The sequence below is a fragment of the Macaca thibetana genome, chromosome 8 (assembly GCF_024542745.1).
Source record: "Macaca thibetana thibetana isolate TM-01 chromosome 8, ASM2454274v1, whole genome shotgun sequence".
Lineage (NCBI taxonomy): Eukaryota > Metazoa > Chordata > Mammalia > Primates > Cercopithecidae > Macaca > Macaca thibetana.
The window spans coordinates 134,634,721-134,656,655 of record NC_065585.1 but is presented as its reverse complement, the minus strand read 5'-3'; the positions used below and the strand labels follow the sequence as shown (position 1 = coordinate 134,656,655).

At 49.6% G+C, this 21,935-nt stretch overlaps 1 protein-coding gene across 3 annotated transcripts in view; it reads left to right on the top strand.

The window, feature by feature from the left end:
- Window positions 1-21,935, top strand: part of CTSB (cathepsin B) — a 156,668-nt gene that overhangs the window by 51,528 nt on the left and 83,205 nt on the right. Inside the window, exon 1 of one of the 3 annotated variants that reach the window (XM_050801106.1) lies at window positions 20,324-20,333. The exons of 1 other annotated variant lie outside the window; for it this stretch is intronic. The gene's annotated coding sequence lies outside the window, so the exon portion shown is untranslated. One more of the 3 variants, XM_050801105.1, reaches the window with a different exon arrangement.

The following is a 21,935-nucleotide window of genomic DNA, read 5'->3' as shown; positions in this document are numbered from 1 at the left end:
TTAGTCCTGGGATTAAACCCAGACAGTCTGCACGCAGTGTCTTGAGTGTAAAGTTGCACCACCTCTCTGTTAGTAAGTATGAGATTCTAGCCAGATTGTGGTTCCAATGAGGAGGCAAGAATCCAACTAGACCCCTCGAATGGCAAGCCCCTCAACGCTCATCCTGTGGTTTAAAGCCATCACGCTTCTGGTTGCCAAGTTGCTTTCATGGTTCTGTACTCAGTGGCTTTCATGAGTCACGATCAGTGTCACCCTAAAATCCCACACACTGAACATGCTACTTTCACCACTGCAGTGACACACTGGACCATACACCCATTCCAAATGTGCAGCTGTCTGCCAGGCAGGACTGTCCAACAGCACATCCTACCATCCACTCCAGGGTTCCCACCTGGAGGCACAGGCCTCGGGTCTGCATTGAGACCCTCCTCATTCTCTACTAAGAAAAGAGAAGGGTAGCTGAGTTTCAGGAGCTCCCTTCTCCACGAACGTGCCTGGCAGGCACACTCTGACAGTCTGCACTGAATGCTAAGCAGGGGTGAGCTGACTGCTCAGAGCCCAGCCTCAACATCAATCCCCCAAATGCCAGCAAAGAAGAAAAACCAGAGATCATCATGGTCCACGAGGCAAGCCTCTGAGGGCATCATGCTTTAGCTCATCCCTTTGGGTCTGTGAGTGTGTCTACAGTGGGCCTGTGGCATCAGACCAGCTGCACGTGCTCATTTCAAACCACCCCCGTATAAAAAAAAAAAAAAAAAAAAACAGGGAAGGACATTGCAAAAGTTCACAAAACAATATAAATGCAGTGAAATTAACATAAAAATAGAAAATAAAAGAGAAAACTGGGTGAAGGGAAAAAGGAGATATTCTTTCACCAGATGTCAAAAGGATCCAAAGCTCAAAAAAGGCTAAACACCCCAACGCTTTTCTTGCAGTTTCTAAGGCCATGGTCACTCCAGCCTGGTGGAGATGCTGCTCTAACTTTGACAGTGGGGAGCAGAAAAGACACAGCTCTCTCCAGCCGCACTCAGAGAGGACCGAAACTGTACAATTACTTTTGCTGAAAACCCACACAAGAAACAAGAATACTAAATGATCACACACAAACAGCGTAATGTACTGACCCTGTAGCCCACTGGATGTGAACTTTGAGTCAGTGGGCAGCGTCTCTGCGGGGGCCACAGGTGTCAATTTCGCTCTCCAAGTTCCAGGGCAGCCATGGGGAGGGTCCACAATTTAGGCTTAGGGACCTATGTCTCCAGAAATTTTACTAGAGTGAATGACAGAATCACATGGTTGCCATCGAGATACCAGCTCATCCTGGTGCAGCAAACTGTTTCAGGACCATGATTAGACAGAACAGCCCTGCAGAGCCCCTTTGGTTTATGGGCGTATCTCACACCAATTCTGTGGGGGCAAGATATATTCCCAGTACTCTCTGTATGCTTAAGATATCCAGAGTTGATGTCTGTTACTTGAAACCAAGAAATCTGGCCAGGTGCAGTGGCTCACGCCTGTAATCCCAGCACTTTGGGAAGCCGAGGCAGGCAGATAACCTGAGTTCGATACTAGCCTGGCCAACATGATGAAACTCCATCTCCACAAAAATACAAAAATTAGCCAGGCTGCTCTCGAACTCCTGACCTCAGGTGTCCATCCACCTCGACCTCCCAAAGTACTCAGCTGTCAAATAATAATCACAAAGGACTCCCCATATTGTGTCTGTCAAGTTACATTAAACGGTTCAGATATGGAGCCACGGCACTTTTCCAAAAGCCGGCGTCTCTGCCTTTCAAGATCCAGGTATACAGAAGCTCAGCTTTTGTTCAACAAACGTCAGACTCCTCTTACCACCCAGTTCCTGATTGTGCATCTCAGGAACTCCAAAAACCAGGCTGGAAACAACCATTCTTAGTGGAATGAGCAGGTGGGATGAGAGGAGTGAAAAGGAGAGGGTGCTCTTGCATTAAGCATTGCCTCTGTGGGGCCCTTCTAGAAACCAGTTCAAGTTCTCCCTCTGGTCGTTGGTCTGGGAGTGAGGGGACCACAGATGAGCAATCAACTTCTGCACAACAGAACCAGGTCCTGTTGTATCCCCTGAGATCATTATGATGTCCACCATCACTGAGATGGTGTCAGACCCTAAGAAAGGAAGGATTCTGTTAGCAAGACTAGCTGTCCCTACCACTGGATGTTCAGAGATCCCGAATAAGAGCAGAGGTCTCATCAGTTTCCTGAAACTGGCCTTTGGCAGGGAGCACATGTCTCCTATCTCCACGATAACCACCCACTGTGCTGGGCTCATGCCCAGACATCCCAGCAGACAGGACTGAGCGTGGCATGGCTGGTGGGTCACAGGCAGACCCTGAGGTTCAGGCCTGGCCTATTGGAAAGTATGGTCAGCCACAGCAGGATAGCAACTAAATTCCCTGCCTTCTTTCCCCCGACCATCGAGCAACAGTGAGCTCCACCTGTCAGATCCAGGTGGTGTGCTATCCCCACAAAATCTAGGTAGAAGCTCGTGCCGCTCAGGTCTTCTCCGCTAGCACCAGCAGAGAGCTTCTGACCCGATCAGGCAGGAAAGCCTGGAGTCAACCTGTTGGGACAATAGTGCCTTCTTTATCTGCTGGTGCTTTGGTTTGGGGACACGGACAGCTTTTTTCTCAAATTATGGGATATCCCAGCTCATCTTAGAGAGCCCACTCATCTGCTTCTGAGGACAAAAGCAATTCCATCTCACAGAATTGATGGGAGTAGCAGTTCCTTAAGCTCCCTCCAAAAGATACCCAATTGCTACATACTGCAGCATATTTCGCAAACCATGCCAACCCTCACAGTTTGGGGTTTAAGCAGGCAATGCCTGGCCACGTGCTGAAGGGACAATGACTTAGTATTCTAGACCTCAGACATGGCTTCTTTTTTTTTTCGTCCTCTTTTTTGAGATGGAGTCTCTCTCTGTCGCCCAGGCTAGAGTGCAGTGGTGCGATCTCGGCTCACTGCAACCTCCACCTCCCAGGATTAAGCGATTTTCCTGCCTCAGTCTCCTGAGTAGCTGGGACTACGGGCAAGTGCCACCACGCCCAACTACTTTTTTTGTATTTTTAGTAGAGAAGGGGTTTCACGGTGTTGGCCAGGCTGACCTCAAGCCCCTGACTTCAAGTGATCAACCGGCCTCGACCTCCCAAAGTGCTAGGATTCCAGGCGTGAGCCACCGCGCCCGGCCTACATCATGACTTCTTAATTCAAGGTGAAGCCAGGACCAGTGCGCAATACAGGAACAATTGGCTGTGAGCATGAGGTGTTCAGATGGATTCCTCGCCCTGATTCCTGAGGTTGTGTGTGAGGAAGTCTTCCAATCTTGTTCTCTAAAACTGGAGCAAATTGGCTGGGTGCAGTGGCTCATGCCTGTAATCCCGGCACTTTGGGAGGCCAAGGCGGGCAGATCACAAGGTCAGGAGATCAAGACCAGCCTAGCCAACATGGTGAAACTCCATCTCTACTAAAAATACAAAAATTAGCCAGGCGTGGTGGCAGGTGCCTGTAATCCCAGCTACTCAGGAGGCCGAGGCAGGAGAATCACCTGAGTCTGGGAAGCAGATGTTGCAGTGAGCTGAGATTGCACCACTGCACTCTAGCCTGGGTAACAAAGCAAGACTCTGTCTCGGGGAAAAAAAAAAAATGAAGCAGATTACTCAACTAATTGCCAACCCATCAGGGGACCTGATAGTGTAAAATCTTTCATAACTAAAGTACAGGTGTAAAAACTAACATTCAGAGCAGGCAAGACATTTTCCCAGGACCACACAACTCATCAGTGTGCAGAGCCGGGATTCAAACACAGAGTAGCCACTCCCTTTCTGCTTCCTGATCTGTGACATGAAGCCTCGGCCTCTCTGCGAGCACTGCTGGAACAGGAAGGGGAAGGGGTGAACGGCAACTTTCTGGAGATGTGGAGTCAGGTTAGAAAAGCATGGGTAAGGATGTCAGGAGAAATCAGCCCTTCAAACTGGACCATGAGGCAGGTACCCTTAAGCTCATAGCCTGGGACTTTGACAGGACCTGACAGGTTGAACCTCGTCTGAGAAATTCCCTCCCCAGTATCTGGGCAGGAGATTTCTAGCTTCTGTCTGGATTTCCCCACAGGTTAGCACTGCTCAGCTCTGCTCAACTGCGGAGCTAGACAAGAGAGGAATTGAGAAGAAGGAGAAGCTGCAGAAGAAACTGACCTTTCCTTCAACTGCCCTGGAGTCAGCTCCCTCGCAGAGGGATAAGAGACCTGGAATCAAAGTCTTCAGCCTGCACTTGGTGCTTTTCCTCCCACAACCTCAGGGGCAGGCTGACTCCGGGGTGCCTGGCCGGCTCCAGCCTGAGTCCTGACAGGTGCAACCTGTATTTTGATGGCCTTCAATGGGCCTGGAAAAGGGCAGAAGGATTACAGATGTGCCTGGAGTCCCAGGTCTCTTTCACAGACCGAAACCTCCCTGGAGTGGGGAAAGGCGTTTGTTGGATTCGGCAGAATATCGAAAGCCTCACCCCCGTCCGTGTGCACTCACGAGCCCGTCAGCTGCAGCTGGCCTCCTGACACTCAGCAGGCGTTCTGTATAGGACGTGCCCTTCACACACACCAGAATAAGTGGCTTTCTGACTTTATAAGCAGATGGCTTGGGGGCTTGGCAACCACAACCTAAATTGCTTCTAGGGAACCCAGCCAAATCAACTTTCTGAACTTCTATTTGCTGGGTTTGTTTCATCTCAGATGCTGAGAACTGTGAGCCAGGCCCAAATGTAAAATCCCCTTGGGGCTGAGTGCAATGGTTCATGCCTGTAATCCCAGCACTTTGGAACTCAAAGTGGGGTGCATTACTTGAGAACAGGCGTTGAAGACCAGCCTGGGCAACATGGCGAAACCCCATATCTACAAAAAATGCAAAACTTAGCCAGGTGTGGTGGCTCGCACCTGTACTCCCAGCTACTCAGGAGGCTGAGGTGGGGGGATCACTTAAGCCTGGGGAGATTGAGGCAGTGAGCCATGATCGCACCACTGCACACAGCCTGGGTGAGACACCGAGATTGTCCCAAAAATTAAAAGTAAAAAAGCCCCTCAGGAGACCCAGCCTAATACTACTGAACATACTTGTGCTTTTCTTCGCCATTGTACTAGGAGAATCTGAAATCCCTCCCAGTTCTGCAACACGCTGCTATGGGCTCAGAAGCCTTAGTTATTCTGGAAGCAGCAAGAGGTTAATTTTAGGCCAAAATCTATTTGTTCTTCTCTCAATGGCTTTCAAAGGAAAATGGAAAGTAATGCAATGCTCCACATCTTCATTGAGGAAGAACATGACGTTTCCCCTTTATTTCTCTAAAGGAAAGATTGCTTAGGCAAGTGTCTAAGCCATTAAGATCCCCTACCCTCAATCTCGCTCTCCTTCTCTTAGTCCACTCTGTCTCATGTAAAGCAGAATCTCTGGAGGATACAGAGAGTAATTACAAATAAATACTGGGTTCTGCTGGCCCAGGGTATGCTGACTTTCTGCTCAGCCCATGGCGAGCCACCATGGCCAAGAACTCGTTCTCCACACCCCTCTACCCGCTTATCCCAGGCAGTATCCTGAACTGTGCCTGCAGGACACCTGTTGTGGGACTCAAGAAATATCTGATGACAGAGTGTATGAGAGGCAGTGGGGACAGGGCAAGCGGGGAGTAGGGGCTGCTCCCGGGACTGCTGGCTGCCTGTCCTGGGAACAGGGGCCTGGGATGCCACCCAGAACTCATCCGTGGGTGCAGAGCCATATGCTGGTTTTGAGTGGGCTTTAGTATTGAACGGCTGGATCTCAATCCTGATTCTTCCTGAGCCACTTCTTAGCTGGATGATCATGAACGAGTCATTTAACCTCTATCAGCTTCAATGTGCTCTTCCCTAAAACAGGGATAATAAGAGAGGATAATTCATGGGACTGCCGGGAGGATTAAGTGAGCTTCAAAAGTACTGAGCGTGGAGGTTGGCAAATAGCAAGTGCTCCATGAGTATTGACCAGTAAGTAAGCACTCAGCAGGTAGTAGCTGTTGCTGCTGCTCCTGTTATTTGGAAGTGGTTTTTGTCTTCTAATTCATGCCGAATTATCTTCTCACTGCACCACATCAATGGCACAACGGGTCAGGGCAGCCACCTCTAGTGCCCCGTAGGCTCAGATTCACTAACAATTAGAAGGACCTGTTCCTAGAGGTACCCATTAGTGGACAGGAGAACCCACAGTCTGCCCGTTAGGGTGAGAGTTCCCACAGCCATCCTGTCTCCCCAGCTACAGCAGCACCCCTCTCCCAGCAGCACCCTTCCTGTGGCAGCCTCACACCTGCCTGCTAGGAGGTCGCGTGGCTCATGAGCTAAGCCCAGGCCTGGGAGCTGGGAGTTTCCTCACCCATGCACTGACCATCTCTATGACTCTAGGCACGTCACCTCAACTGCCTGCAATGTGAAGGGTGGGACTGAGGTACCGTGGTGCTCCCTACTAAGGAAGAAAGAGGGCACCAGTCTAGAAAACATCTGGAGACAGTAGAAGGAAGCACCAGCTCATGACTAGCATGGAGGCATTGCAGAAATACACAGTGCAGGGCCAGGTGCAGTGGCTCACACCTGTAATCCCAGCACTTTGGGAGGCGGAGATGGGAGGATTGCTGGAGCCCAGAAACTCAAGACCAGCCTGGGCAACATAGTGAGACCCCATCTTTACAAAAAATACACAAAATTAGCTGGGTGTGGTGGTGTGCACCTATAATCCCAGCTATTTGGGGGTCCGAGGTGAGAGGATCGCTTGAGCACTGGAGGTCAAGGCTGCAGTGAGTCATGATCACACCACCACACCAACTGGGCAGCAGAGCGAGACCCTGTCTCCTAAAAAAGGAAGAAGAAAGAGGAATATGCAGTGCCCCATGGCCAGTTTCCTGCCAAGGGTGAAGGGAAGTGGCATTGTAACAAGAGAATTTTAAAAAATCATAAAAGCTACTAAGAGTCAGTCTATTATTTATTATCACCATGTCCCAGCAATTCTAGACAAGGTCAGTGATAACACATCTGGGGACTGGTGAGGGCAATCACTCCCATTGTCCTCCACCTTGGTGTGCCATCACCTGGGGACCACAGCCTCCCACCTCTCCGATTCATGCATTCCCTAAAATGCTCCACGCCAGGGCCCAGCCCTCTTTGCCAGAATCATATTACTTTTCTCTCTGCTCTGGCTGCTGAATGCTCCCCACCCTAGCTCACTAAGATCACCTCTAGCTGGGAGCCCTCAACCCTCTCGGGCTCTTGATGTTCCTTTCACCTTTACTTCCTGACTGTGCCCACTCCCTGCTCTGTACCTGGCATGGAAACTGGGAAAGTTTCCAGAATCAAAATGGAGTCACTTGTGTTAAAAAACCTTAACAAGGCCGGGCATCAGGGCTCACGCCTGTAATCCCAGCACTTTAGGATGCCAAGGCGGGTGGATCACCTAAGTTCAGGATCAGCCTGGCTTTCTGCCCATGGACGCCGCGGAAGAAGCATCCTTCAAGTCTCTCTTCTTGCCGTCATCTCTAAGTCAGAGTCTCCTAAAGAGCCGGAACAGCTGAGGAAGCTCTTCATTGGAAGGTTGAGCTTTGAAACAACCAATGAGAGCCTGAGGAGCCATTCTGAGCAATGGAGAACGTTCCCGGACGGTGTGGTAATGAGAGATCCAAACACCAAGCTCTCCAGGGCCTTTGGTTCTCACATATGCCACTGTGGCGGAGGTGGATGCGCCATGAACACAAGGCCACACAAGGTGGATGGAAGAGTTGTGGAACCAAAGAGAGCTGTCTCGAGAGAAGATTCTCAAAGACCAGGTGCCCACTTAACTGTGAAAAAGATATTTGTTGGTAGCGTTAAAGAAGACACACAAGAACATCACCTAAGAGATTATTTTGAACAGTGCGGAAAAATTGAAGTGATCGAAATCATGACTGACCAAGGCAGTGGCAAGAAAAGGGGCTTTGCCTTTGACACCTTTGATGACTATGACTCCGTGGATAAGACTGTCATTCAGAAATGCCATACTGTGAATGGTCACAGCTGTGAAGTTAGGAAAACCCTGTCAAAGCAAGAGATGGCGAGTGCTTCATCCAGCCAGAGGTCTAAGTGGTTCTGGAAACTTTGGTGTTGGTCGTGGAGGTGGTTTCTGTGGGACCTTGGTCATGGAGGAAACCTCAGTGGTCATGGTGGCTTTGGTGGCAGCCATGGTGGTGGTGATGAACGTGGTGACAGTGGGGATGGCTATAAGGGATTTGGTAATGATAGAAGCAGTTTTGGAAGTAGTGGAAGCTACAATGATTTTGGCAATTACAACAATCAGTCTTCAAATTTTGGACCCATGAAAGAAAGAAATTCTGGAGGCAGAAGCTCTGGCCCCCTATGGCGGTGGAGGCCAATACTTTGCAAAACCACGAAACCAAGGAGCTATGGAGGTTCCAGCAGCAGCAGTAGCTATGGCAGTGGCAGAAGATTTTAATTAGGAAACAAAGCTTACCAGGAGAGGAGAGTCAGAGAAATGACCAGGGAAGCTACAGGTTACAACAGATTTGTGAATTCAGTCAAGCACAGTGGTGGCAGGGCCTAGCTACTACAAAGAAGACATGTTTTAGACAAACACTCATCTGTATGGGCAAAAACTGGAGGACTGTATTTGTGACTAATTGTATAACAGGTTATTTTAGTTTCTGTTCTGTGAAAAGTGTAAAGCATTCCAACAAAGGGTTTTAATGCAGATGTTTTTTCGCACCCACGCTGTTGATTGCTAAATGTAATAGTCTGATCGTGACGCTGAATAAATGTCTTTTTTTTTAACGTGCTGTGTGAAGTTAGTCTACTCTGAAGCCATCTTGGTAAATTTCCCCAACAGTGTGAAGTTAGAATTCCTTCAGGGTGATGCCAGTTTGTATTTGGAATTTATATACAACCTGCTTGGGTGGAGAAGCCATTGTCTTCTGAAACCTTGGTGTAGTTGAAATGATAGTTACTATTGTGACCTGAAGTTCACCATTAAAAGGGATTATCCAAGCAAAATCATGGAATTATTGTTTATAAAAGTGATTGTTGGCACATCCTATGCAATATATCTAAATTGAATAATGGTACCAGATAAAATTATAGATGGGAATGAAGCTTGTGTATCATCCAATATCATGTGTAATCAATAAATGATTTAATTATCTTGAATGAAAAAAAAAAAAAAGATCAGCCTAGCCAACATGGTGAAACCCCATCCACTAAAAATAAAAAAAAAAAAAAAAAAAAAAAAAAAATTAGAGGAGCATGGTGGCCCATGCCTGTAATCCCAGCTACTCAGGAGGCTGAGACACTCATTGTAGCGACGGGAGAGGTGGACAGCACCTCTCCCAGGATATTTTTCTTTAAGAGACAGAGTCTTGTTCTGTCACCCAGGCTGGAGTGCAGTGGCACCATCATGGCTCACTGCAGCCTCAATCCCCTGGGCTCAAGCAATCCTCCCATCTCAGCCTCCTGAGTAGCTAGGACTACAGGTGCACACGACCATGCCTGGTTAACTGTTTAATTTCCTTTTTTTTTTTTTTTGAGACGGAGTCTTGCTCTGTCGCCCAGGCTGGAGTGCAGTGGCTGGATCTCGGCTCACTGCAAGCTCCGCCTCCCGGGTTCACGCCATTCTCCTGCCTCAGCCTCCCGAGTAGCTGGGACTACAGGCGCCCGCCACCTCGCCCGGCTAGTTTTTTGTACTTTTTAGTAGAGACAGGGTTTCACCGTGTTAGCCAGGATGGTCTCGATCTCCTGACCTCGTGATCCGCCCGTCTCGGCCTCCCAAAGTGCTGGGATTACAGGCTTGAGCCACCGCGCCCGGCCTAACTGTTTAATTTTCTGTAGAGATGTGGGTGTGGGGGTCTCACTATGTTGCCCAGGATAGTCTCAAACTCCTGGTCGCAAGCAATCCTTCTGCCTCCGCCTCGCGAAATGCTGTGTTTGGATTATTATTATTTTGGTAGAGAAGAGCTACCAGCTAGGCTTAGGGAACGCCTGCACCCCGGCACTTCATCCTAGGATTCCTGTCTTGAGTTGTGTAAATTTGGGGCAACAATGAGTAAACTATGAGGTGGGGGAGGTCAAACTTTAGAAGCTTCTGCCCTTGTCTACTGCTGCCTACTTCCTCCTTCACCAGAGCACCTGCCATCCCACTCTCAGCAAAGTTCATCTCAAAGAGGCTGAGACAAGCTGAATCCACAAAGGGAATCTCAATTGTAAGGATCAACAAACTTTCTCTGTGAAGGCCAGAGAGTAAATATTGTAGGCTTTGCAGGGCCTGCGGGCCACATCACAACTACTCAACTCTACGATGCAGTGAAAGTAGCCGTAGACAATATGAGTGGAGCCGTGTTTCAATAAAGCTTTATTTATACAAACAGACAGTTTTCAGATTTAGCCCACAGGGTGCAGTTTGCCGATTTCTACTCCAATGGGACATTTCAGCCACTGTGGCCCACCACAGAGCACCATACAGAGAAGTTTGTACCAAGACTGCCCTCAAGCCGCTTCTAATCTACACGTTTATGAAAGATGAGTAAGTATAGGAAGGGGGAACATGTAATAATATTCTTTCATATCATCACAGCTTTTCCATTCACTCCTAGAGGGTTTGCCCCGCACTCGCTGTGTGCCAGGCACTGTGCTTGGCCCGCGGGAAGGTAGAGATGAAGCTGCCACGCTGCCCCAGGGAGTGCCCCACTCCCTCTGGAGCTGTGTCAACAAGGCTCTGGCCTTCTCTCCAGGAATACCAAAGGGAACACAGAGACCAGAGGGCAAAGGAAGAACTGCAAGAAGGGAGCGCCCGAATCACCCGCACGCCTGCCGTCCTCAGCCCTCCAGTGTGACTTTGGGTGAGTTACGAACTCTAAATCTCATCTTCTCCTCCTACTTGAGGAAACAGTGCTTATCCCCAAGAACTGTTATGAAGCTTAAAGGACACATTTGCAAAGCACAGGGCCTGACACATGTTAGATGCTTACTAAATGATACTTCTGTTTCCTTATCTATGAAAGAAAAAAAAAATACGTCCCAATGGGGCCATGCAAGATGGATCACACCTATAATTCCAGCTTTTGGGAGGCCAGGGTGGGAGGACCACTTGAACCTACAAGTTCAAGACCAGCCTAAGCAACATAGCAAGACCCTGTCTCAAAAAAAATTTTTTTTTAATTTAAAAATAATGTTAGGCCGGGCGCGGTGGCTCAAGCCTGTAATCCCAGCACTTTCGGAGGCCGAGACGGGTGGATCACGAGGTCAGGAGATCGAGACCATCCTGGCTAACACGGTGAAACCCTGTCTCTACTAAAAAATACAAAAAACTAGTCGGGCGAGGTGGCGGGCGCCTGTAGTCCCAGCTACTCGGGAGGCTGAGGCAGGAGAATGGCGTGAACCCGGGAGGCGGAGCTTGCAGTGAGCCGAGATCTGGCCACTGCACTCCAGCCTGGGTGACAGAGCAAGACTCCGTCTCAAAAAAAAATAATAATAATAATAATTTTAAAAAATTTTTTTAAACTTTCTGATGAACACTACTCCTGACCATTCCATGCAATTCTGAGTAGTGTTATTTCCTCTAGGGCAAGAATAAAGCATCCCAAAATGCCAAAATTCATTCATTTATTCATTCATTCATGTATTCATCCTACAAATATGTAATTCACACCTACTATGTAAGTAGACACCCTCCAAAAAGCCTGGAGGTCTGTCCTCTGAGTTTACAGCATAATAGAGATGATAAACTAAAAAAAAATAAAAATAGACAAGAACAAAAAAGGTAATTGTTTTGAAGGAAGAGTGCAGGGAAAGATTTATATGTACATGTGCGAATGTGTGTATATACATACACACGTGTAATGTGCTGCACAACGTACGTACCACACTCAGCTCAAGGTATCAGGCATTCCCACCACCCCAGAAAAGTCCCTCATGCCATTCTCAGGCATTAACCCTACCAGAGACAACTACTGCTCTAAATTCTGTGATCACCAGTGAATTTTGTCTGTGGCTGAACTTGGTGTTAATGGAATTACACTGTGTGCAGTCTCGTGTGCCTGGCTTCTTTCAGTCAATGTTATGTTCATTCTGTTTGTGAAACAGTAGTTCATTCTTTTTTATTACTGTCTATACCATAATGTATCTATTCTCCTATTGATGAGCATTTGGCTTGCCTCCACTTTTTGGTTATTAAAAGTAGAGCTATTGGCCGGGGTCAGTGACTCATGCCTGTAATCCCAGCACTTTAGGAGCCCAAAGTGGGTGGGTCCCCTGAGGTCGGGAGTTCAAGTCCAGCCTGGCCAACATGGTGAAACGCCTCTCTCGCCCAGTCTGGAGTGCAGTGGTGCGATCTTGACTCACTGCAACCTCACCTCCTGGATTCAAGCGATTCTCCTGCCTCAGTCTCCCCAAGTAGCTGGGACTACAGGCATGTGCCAGCACGACCAGCTAAATTTTTTTGTATTTTTAGTACAGACGAGGTTTCACCATGTTGGCCAGGCTGGTCTTGAACTCTTGACGTCAGGTGATCCACCTGCCTTGGCCTCCCAAAGTGCTGGGATTACAGGCGTGAGCCCCGTGCCTGGCCAAAAATGTTTTTTCACTTCCATTTATCCAACAATTCCTTCTGTTTTGTATACCTGCCACTAAATGTCTTCCCCTTTCCTGTTCTCTACTTCTTTTGTGGGATCCACTTGAAGCCTCCCTTGTGGACTGTGACTCTTTCCTGCCACCAGGTGGCAGACTTTGCCTGCTCTGCCACCTCTCCTGCCCTTAGCAAAACTGCTTAGGGTGGGTGGGAGTTGGAGGTGGACAAGCTGATGGAGTCCTGTGTCTTTTCTGAAGTTCTGCTTGGCAATCAATTGCTTCCTTTCCTTTTTGGTCCTCGTGGTCAGCACAATGCTTTGGGCAGAGTCAGCATTCAATAACAAGCAAAGCAGACACAGTTTTGGTTTGTAAGATAAAGTTCTAGAGGCCTATTGCATAACAGTGTGTGTCTATGTAACATGACTGAACCGTACTCTCAAAAGTGGTTCTGATGGTAAATATGTTACATGTTTTGCAGCACAATTAAAAGTAAAAAATAAAAAGTAGGCCGGGTGCTGTGGCTCATGCCTGTAATTCCAGCACTTTGGGAGGCCGAGGTGGGCAGATCACTTGAGGTTGGGAGTTCAAGACCAGCCTGACCAAATGGAGAAACCCCATCTCTACTAAAAATACAAAATTAACCAGGCATGGTGGCACATGCCTGTAATCCCGGCTACTCGGGAGGCTGAGGCAGGAGAATCGCTTGAACCTGGGAGGCGGAGGTTACAGTGAGCCAAGATCGCGCCATCGCACTCCAGCCCAGGCAACAAAAGTCAAATGGCATCTCAATAAATAAATAAATAAATAAATAAATAAATAAATAAATAAATCAGTCAGTAAGTCAGGCCTTTCTTTACCCAACCCCAACCCCAAGGTGGCGTTCATCATCATGTCCCTATACCTCCTCTGTTTTCATTGCTATCAAAAATAATAACAATAATACAAAATTTAAAAGCAAAGTAGATTAATGGACTGGGCACGGTGGCTCATACCTGTAATCCCAGCACTTTGGGAGGCCAAGGCAAGTGGATCAGCTGAGGTCAAGAGTTTGAGACCAGCCTGGCCGACATGGTGAAACCCCATCTCTGCTAAAAATACAAAAATTAGCCAGGCATGGTGGCCCGCACCTGTAATCCCAGCTACTTGGGAGGCTGAGGCAGGAGAATCTCTTGAACCCAGGAGGCGGAGGTTGCAGTGAGCCGAGATCATACCATTGCACTACAACCTGGGCAACAGAGGGAGGCTCATCTTAAATAAATAAATAAATAAATAAATAAATAAATAAATAAATGCAAAGTAGATGAATGAAGGCAAAGCCTCTCTTTGCGTAATTTCTCTACAAGAATGTCCACTCTCCAAATGCTCTGTGACCTGTTTGCAGAATGAGACAGTTTATAACAATAAAGGCATAAGAGGTTACAGCTGTGGCCTTCCTCACATAGCAGGGGGGAACTAGGGCCCACATAAATATTCAAACCAAGGAGCACAGCAATGGGTGCCCTAATGGTGGGATGGGGGAGGCTGAGAACTGGGTGAGCACTGGGTGAGGCCATCCCAGGGGACACTCCTGCCACTGCTGGGTCTGACCCAGGAAAGCAGCCCCTGCTGTGGGCCCCTGAGACAGCTGCCAGGAGGCCGAGCTGCCCATGACAGCTCCCTCGCCTGCGAACACACACACATGCCTGGAGACGGATCTGGCAGGGCCACCTCTGAAGATGAGCAAACTGAGGCCCGGAGAGGTGAAGGAATATTGCCAGGACCACACTGTGAGGGAGGCCAGAAACCGTGCGGGATCCCAGGTCTTCCGAGGGGCAGCCCAGTGCCCCATGCACCACACCTTGTGCACTTAAGGAAAGAAGCTGGCAAAAACAATGGGTGGAAATCAATTTCTGACCACTTAGAAAGTGGAAATCCTTAGCAAAGATAAGTTGATAAGATGTATCAATTGGGTTTAATTCTGTAAAAAGTTGTACATTCAAAATGTATATAAAAGGAAAGACACAAATTGGAAAAGAAGGCAGGTGGAGGCAAAACAAAAATATTAATAATAATCAGTGAAGAGAACAGCACTGTGCTGGCCCGGTGACTCACAGCTGTAATCAAAGCAATCTGGGAGGCTGAGAAGGGCAGATCACTTGAATCTAGGAGTTCGAGGCCAGCGTGGGCAACATAGACCACCCCCTATCTCTTCAAAAAATAAAAACATACCTGGGGCCAGGTGCAGTGACTCACACCTGTAATCCCATCACTTTGGGAGGCAGAGGTGGGCAGATCACTTGAGGTCAGGAGTTCAAGACCAGCCTGGCCAACATGGTGAAACCCTCCCACTAAAAATACAAAAATTAGCCAGGTGTGGTGGTGCGTGCCTGTAATCTCAGCTACTTGGGAGACTGAGGCAGGAGAATTGCTTGAACCTGGGAGGCAGAGGTTGCAGTGAGCCAGGATTATACCACTGCACTCCAGCCTGGATGAGAGTGAGACTCTGTCTCAAAAAAAAAAAAAAAAAAAAAAAATGTAGCCAGATGTGGTGGTGCACACCTGTGGTCCCAGCTACTCCAGAGGCTGAGGTTGAGGTGGGAGGATCACTTGACCCCAGGAAGTAGAGGCTGCAGTGAGCCGAGATTGCACCATTGCACTCCAGCCTGGGTGAGAGTGAGACCTTCTCTAAAAAAAAAAAAAAAGAAAGAAAAAAAAGAGTACTAAGAGAACAGTACTGAAAGATGTTAGAGATTTGGATGCAGTCAGCCTCAATGTATCACTTACTAGCTACATGACATTAGGGAAGGTACTGAACTTTCTGAACTTCAGTTAGTCACTGGTAAACAAAAATAATAATTGCACAATATAGCATGAGGAAGTTAATGCAGTTAGCACAATATCTGGTACCTCATATGAGCTCAATAGATGTTGAGTGCATCTGATTGTATTCGTTGATAAGAATTGATGGCACGTGTCAGACCTGCACCCAGATTCTATTTGACAAAATATAATTAATCAAAAATCCAAGCTTTGCTGAGGTCTAGATAGAAAATTTGCAAACTGCATAGGGCTTCCCTCAAAGAGCGACAAATCACAGAAGCATATGCAGAGCGAGGCCAAGTGTTTACAGTGCTGAATGCCCCTGCCGTCCTTTTCACCTTCCGTAGACTGTATGATAGTGTGTCTTCCAAGATGCGTGCTCACATCCAAACACTGAGGAAATCATTCAAATCGTTAGCTAGACAACATTAGCAAGAAGCCTACAAACCCCCCGACCCCCGCCACCCCCACCCCCACCGGCATTTCAACCAAACTCCTGTTCTCCCTTCCTGACTTTCTAACAATGCACAGGCCCTGCCCTCGAGCCACCCACCCACTGCCTCCCGAGTGATGGGCACTCCCAGACAAGACCCAGGCTTTCCTCCCTGCGGCGCCAGCCTGGGAAAAGCAGACAGAGCACGGGCCCTGATGGCCCCTCCGCCGGCTCCCCCAGCCCTTCCCTTCCCTGGCACCAAAACAGATGACTTCATCTGAGGGACACAGCTCCTATCAGCCAGCCAGGCCTCCGGAACGGGAGCGGAAGGGAGCACCGAGGCTGGCCTCTGCTCTGGTTACTTTGGCACAGGATGGGGCTCTGTGGATTGTCAGCCACAGCCTTCAAATCACAGGAGCCACAGCCTTGCTCCAGGGTCCCTGCCACCCGGGGCCAGCACTGCCCCTGCACGTGGCCGCCTCTCCCAGCCTGACCTCCTCCCTCCTCCACACTGCGCTGGGGTGCACAGCAACTGAGTTAGGAACAGATGACAGAGGAGCCTCCTTTTCTGAGTCCTCGCTCCCCGTCCTGAGCCCCCAGGCTGCTGACCACAGTCCTTGCATTTGGTCCATGTTGAGTCTCAGTGCAGTCCAGTCATTTTTAATCCAGATCAGGAATTAAAGCCTTGATCACTGATTAGATCCGGGTACCCACTCTCCTGTTCCTCAGCCCCCCTTCCTTGATGGCACCATATGTGACTATGGAGGGGCCCGCAGGGAATGTGGGGAGAGTTGCTCAGGCAGACAATGGCCCCAGGGAAACGGCCACATCCTGCCTGGGCATGTCACTGCACTGGTGGCTTCACTGTTGTTCTGTTTCCAGCCTGGTCCAATGCTTTACAAGCACCAGTTGCTGCCCTGGACGGAAAGGAGCGTGTGCTGTCACTCGTAAGAGGGCACGCACTGGAGCTGGGCGTGGGTTTCCCACAGCCATGCGAGCTTGCACCAAGTTACCTAACCTCGCTGGACCTCAGGGGTCTCATCTGTAAAACAGGGACATGGTTGTTACCATCTCCGCACATTGTTGTAATAATTACTACTTTGTGCCCGGTGTGTAGTGAGCACTCAATAAATGCAAGTTTTTTTGTTTTGTTCTGTTTTGTTTTAAATAGAGTCAGGGTCTCCTTCTATTGCCCAGGCTGGAGTGCAGTGAATCGATCATAGCTCACTGCAGCCTTGACCTCCATGAGTTACTTTTATTACCTGGGTCTGTCTGGTGGTGAGGGTTTCTGTGATATATGATGGCCTTGGTAGGGTAGTCAGCTTAAGCCTGGCTTTTTCAGTTTGACTGCACCACCCTTTGAGTGTAGAAGCCGGGGCTCTGTGACCCCCAGGGCAGCCGCAGACTCCCACGTGCTGGATCATGGGTTTCACGTGTCCTTCTCTGTTTCAGCCTGGGATGGGATACACTGCAATTCCTGGTGCTCAGACAGATAAGAATCACTAGATGGAGAAACAGACTTTGTTCAACATCAGAAGAGAACTGGGCCTGGCGTGGTGGCTCACACCTGTAATCCCAGTACTTAGGGAGGCCGAGGCAGGCGGATCACTTGAGGCCAGGAGTTTGAGACCAGCCTGGCCAAAATGGCGAAACCCCATCTCTATTAAAATTACAAAAAATTAGCCAAGCATGGTGGCTCATGCCTGTAGTCCCGGCTGCGTGGGAGGCTGAGGCATGAGAATTGCTTGAATCAGGGAGGTGGAGGTTGCAGTGAGCCAAGATTGTGCTGTCCTGGGTGACAGAGTGAGACTCTGTCTCAAAAAGCAAACAAACAAACAAACAAAAAACAGAAGAGAACTGCATCATGCCTCTTTTGCACCCAGAGTGGCAGTTGTCAATGGATGGAAAATGCCTTTCCCTTCTCAAAGCTCCCCAAGAGTGGAAGGTGCCAATGGATGGAGAAGGCCCTCCCCTTCTCGAAGTTCCCCAAGTCAATGTTCTCGCCCAGACGCCACTCCCTGGGCGCTACTTCCTATGCCTCTCGGGGCACCAGAGGCCAGTTCACTCTGTTGAGCCTTTGTGCAGACTCTGAGTGACTCTCATTCACCTCTTTGTGGCTGGGAATCATCTCCAGGGTAGAGCCTGCCCCTGTCTCTTAAAGGGTGGACGTGGGACAGAGGTCAAGGGGTAACCCCAGGAGTAGGAAGGGCCGTGGACCCTGTTTCTCATCAGATTTCACGTTTTTACCCATCTTCTGCCTGCCTCTGAGGGATGCTTGCATGTGCATTAGGCTCTTCTGTCTCTCCACCTGACTAGCTTGCGTTCCCTGCCCCGACACCTCCGTAGATGGGGAGGGTATTCCTGGGTCTCCATCTTGTGCTTGTGAACACAGAGAGAGCCAGTGACCACCCTCGCCAAGCAGCTTGTTCCAAAACCAGATCAGGGCCTTCTGGTTCTGGTTTTGGAGTGGAGTCCCAATGTCCGGCCAGCTACCCCAAGAGAGGATGCTCACTCTGTCCCTAGAGTGGCTGCTGAGGAAGGTCCCAGAGGGCTGGCCTCGGCGCCTCTCTCTGCACGGCCTGGGAGCCGTGGTCAGTGATGACCTGCAGAGATCCCCGCTGAAGCCATGGAGGCCCTGCCATGCGCTGAGCACTGGGGAAGACCCCAGGCACCTACATGCCCTGAGACGGGAAGACCCTCCAGGCCCGCAGTCTTCATGAGATGACTTTTTTTTTTTTTTGTAATGGAGTCTCGCTCTGTCATCCAGGCTAGAATGAGGTGGTACCATCTCGGCTCACTGAAAGCTCCGCCTCCCGGGTTCACGCCATTCTCCTGCCTCAGTCTCCCTAGTAGCTGGGACTACAGGCTCCCGCCACCGCGCCCGGCTAATTTTTTGTATTCTTAGTAGAGACGGGGTTTCACCGTGTTAGCCAGGATGGTCTTGATCTCCTGACCTGTGATCCGCCCACCTCAGCCTCCCAAAGTGCTGGGATTACAGGCCTGAGCCACCACGCCTGGCCGAGACGCCATTTTTTAATGGTGAGAATAAGTGTTGGTGAGAGTGCCCATCAACAGACACTGCCACACTTCATGGGGAATAGCAAACCTGAAACAAACCTTTTGGGACATAATTGGACTCCGCATCTCAAAACACTTAAAAACCAGGTCCCAAAGGCACTTCCAGTGTTCTCCTTGACCCTCCCTTCTCATTTCAAACCTCATGTCCAACCCTGAATTTTTTTTTTTTTTTTTTTTTTTTTTTTTTTTTTGAGACGGAGTCTCACCCTGTCACCCAGGCTGGAGTGCAGTAGCGTGATCTCGGCTCACTGCAACCTCCGCGTCCTGGGTTCAAGCGATTCTTGTGCCTCAGCCTCCCGAGTAGCTAGAATTACAGACATGTGCCACCATGCCCAGCTAATTTTTATATTTTTAGTAGAGACGAGTTTCACCATGTTGGCCAGGCTGTTCTCAAACTCCTGATCTCAAGTGATCTGCCCACATCAGCCTCCCAAAGTGCTGAGATTACAGGCCTGAGCCACCACTCCCAGCCTAACCCTGAATTCTTTTACAAAATTTTGGCTTGGGTTCATCTCTCTGACTCTTCCCAGGACAGACAGGCCCGGGTAGGATGCTCCCAATGGCCCCTCGTGCCTGAGCACATGGCACCTGGGATGTGACTGCTACTGTGATGCGGGTATCAGTTATTCAGTAAATAAGAAAGTTGGCCGGGCGCGGCGGCTCACGCCTGTAATCCCAGCACACTGGCAGGCCGAGATGGGGGGATCACTTGCATTCAGGAGTCTGAGACCAGCCTGGCCAACATAGTGAAACCCTATCTCTACCAAAAGTACAAAACTTAGCCAGGTGTAGTGGTGCACACCTGTACTCCCAGCTACTCGGGAGGCCGAGGCAGGAGAAGTGCTTGAACCCAGGAGGCGGAGGCTACAGTGAGATGAGATTGCACCACTGCACTCCCGCCTGGGCAACAGAGTGAGACCCTGTCTCAAAAAAAGAAAGGAAGGGAGGGAGGGAGGAAGGAAGAAAGGAAGGAAGGAAGGAAGGGAGGGAGGGAGGGAGGGAGGGAGGGAGGGAAGGAGGGAGGGAGGGAAGGAGGGAGGGAGGGAAGAAAGAAAGAAGGAAGGGTCTAGGTCGAGCACAGTAGCTCACACCTGTAATCCCAGCACTTTGAGAGACTGAAGTGGGAGGATTGCTTGAGACCAGAGGTTTGAGACCAGCCTGGGTAATATAGTGAGTCCCCGTCTCTACTAAAAATTTAAAAATTAGCCCAGCCCAACGTGGTGGTGTGCACCTATAGTCCCAGCTACTTGGGGGGCTGAAGCAGGAGGATCTCTGGAGTGAGAGGTTGAGGCTGCAATGAGCTGTGATTGCACCACTGCACTCCTGCCTGGATGATAAAGCAAATCCCAGTTGGAAAGGGAAGGGGAGGGGAGGGGAGGGGGGGGGGAGGGGAGGGGGGGGGGGGGGGGGGGGGGGGGGAGGGGAGGGGAGGGGAGGAAGGCAGCAAGGGAGGGAAGGAGAGGAAGGAGAGGAAGGAAGGAGAAAATAAAAAGTCAGGCCAGGCGTGGTGGCTCTTACCTGTAATCCCAGCACTTTGGGAGGCTGAGGCAGGTGATCACCTGAGGTCAGGAGATCACCTGAGGTCAGGAGTTCAAGACCAGCCTGGCCAACATGGCAAAACTCCATCTACTAAAAATACAAAAAAAAAAAAAAAAAAAAAATAGTCGGGCGTGGTGGCTTGGTGGCGGGTGCCTGTAATCTCAGCTACTTGGGAAGAGGGAGAATTGTTTGAACCCGGGAGATGGAGGTTGCAGTGAGCCAAGATCACACCATTGCACTCCAGCCTGGGCGACAGAGCAAGACTCAGTTTAAAAAAAAAAAAATCTGAGGGTTTGGGGTCTCAATCAGACTGCAGAGAAAAAGACTCAGGCTGTGTCTAAGAAAAAGGCCAGTAACTTCATCAACTAGAAATATTAGGCATATATAAAGGCAGCCTATAACCACCTTCCAGACAGGCTGCCCCTCAAGTCCACCCTTAATGTTTCTTCCCCCCTTTTTAACAATGTGATGTCTACTATCAGCGTTGGGGGCTGCGTAGGGCGTAAGCGTGACTTTCTCTGTCCATCCCTCACTAAGGGTGTCCACAGGGGTCTAAGTCCCGAGAGCATGCCCTCCAGAGCATCTGTCCTCCCTCTCCTCCCTCTCCTCTCTCTCCTCCCTCTCCTCCCTCTCCTCTCTCTCCTCCCTCTCCTCCCTCTGGGGCGCTGCCATGTGGTGCAAGTTTCCCAGAACACGGCCCATGGCTAGGACCCCAGATTTTAAGTCCATAGACCTGGGTTCTTTCCTTCCCGGCTGTACGACCTTAAGTGAGTCATTTAACCTTTGCAGGCTACAGTTTCCTCATCTGTGACAGATACAAGAAGTCTTGTTCTTTCTCCCTTCCAGGTGGTAGGAATCAAACGAGACCACCAATGTGGGCGGCTCCACACTCTGCAATGCTTGCCACAGTCTTGCCATAGCAAGACCCTGTCTCTACAAAAATAAAACTTTGTTTTAAAAGAACTTTTAAAAAGAAGACAAAATGACTTAAAATGGATAACAAGAGCAACCTGAATCAGTGGGACCAAGACCGTAAACACCAGGCAGAGCTGCAAGGGGCTGTGTGCAAATCCTTGCACCACAAGAAGCAGGATAGACCGTCTAGAGTTACGGTGGCAGATGGGCTCTGGAGGGACCCCGAGATCTTGAGGTCCTCGGATGCAGGAATGGGGCCTATTCTTTATATTCTCCAGAACTAGCAGAGTCCCAGGAACCTCCTAAACTGCTGAAGAAGAGGCGCAGTAGAGAGCCTGAGAGGTGTGGGCGGGGAGGGATGCCGCGGAGGAAAAGGGAGGCCTTGTTTTCAGGCACCATCCTGCCCATGTGCCCTGGGAATGGAAGAAAGGGAGGAAGGAGGTTTGCAAAGCTGCTGTGGCCACCCACAAGCTGAGCCACTTCGCATCCCCGCTTCCTAGCATGATTCCTTGCGCCCCCACGGTTACTCCGAAG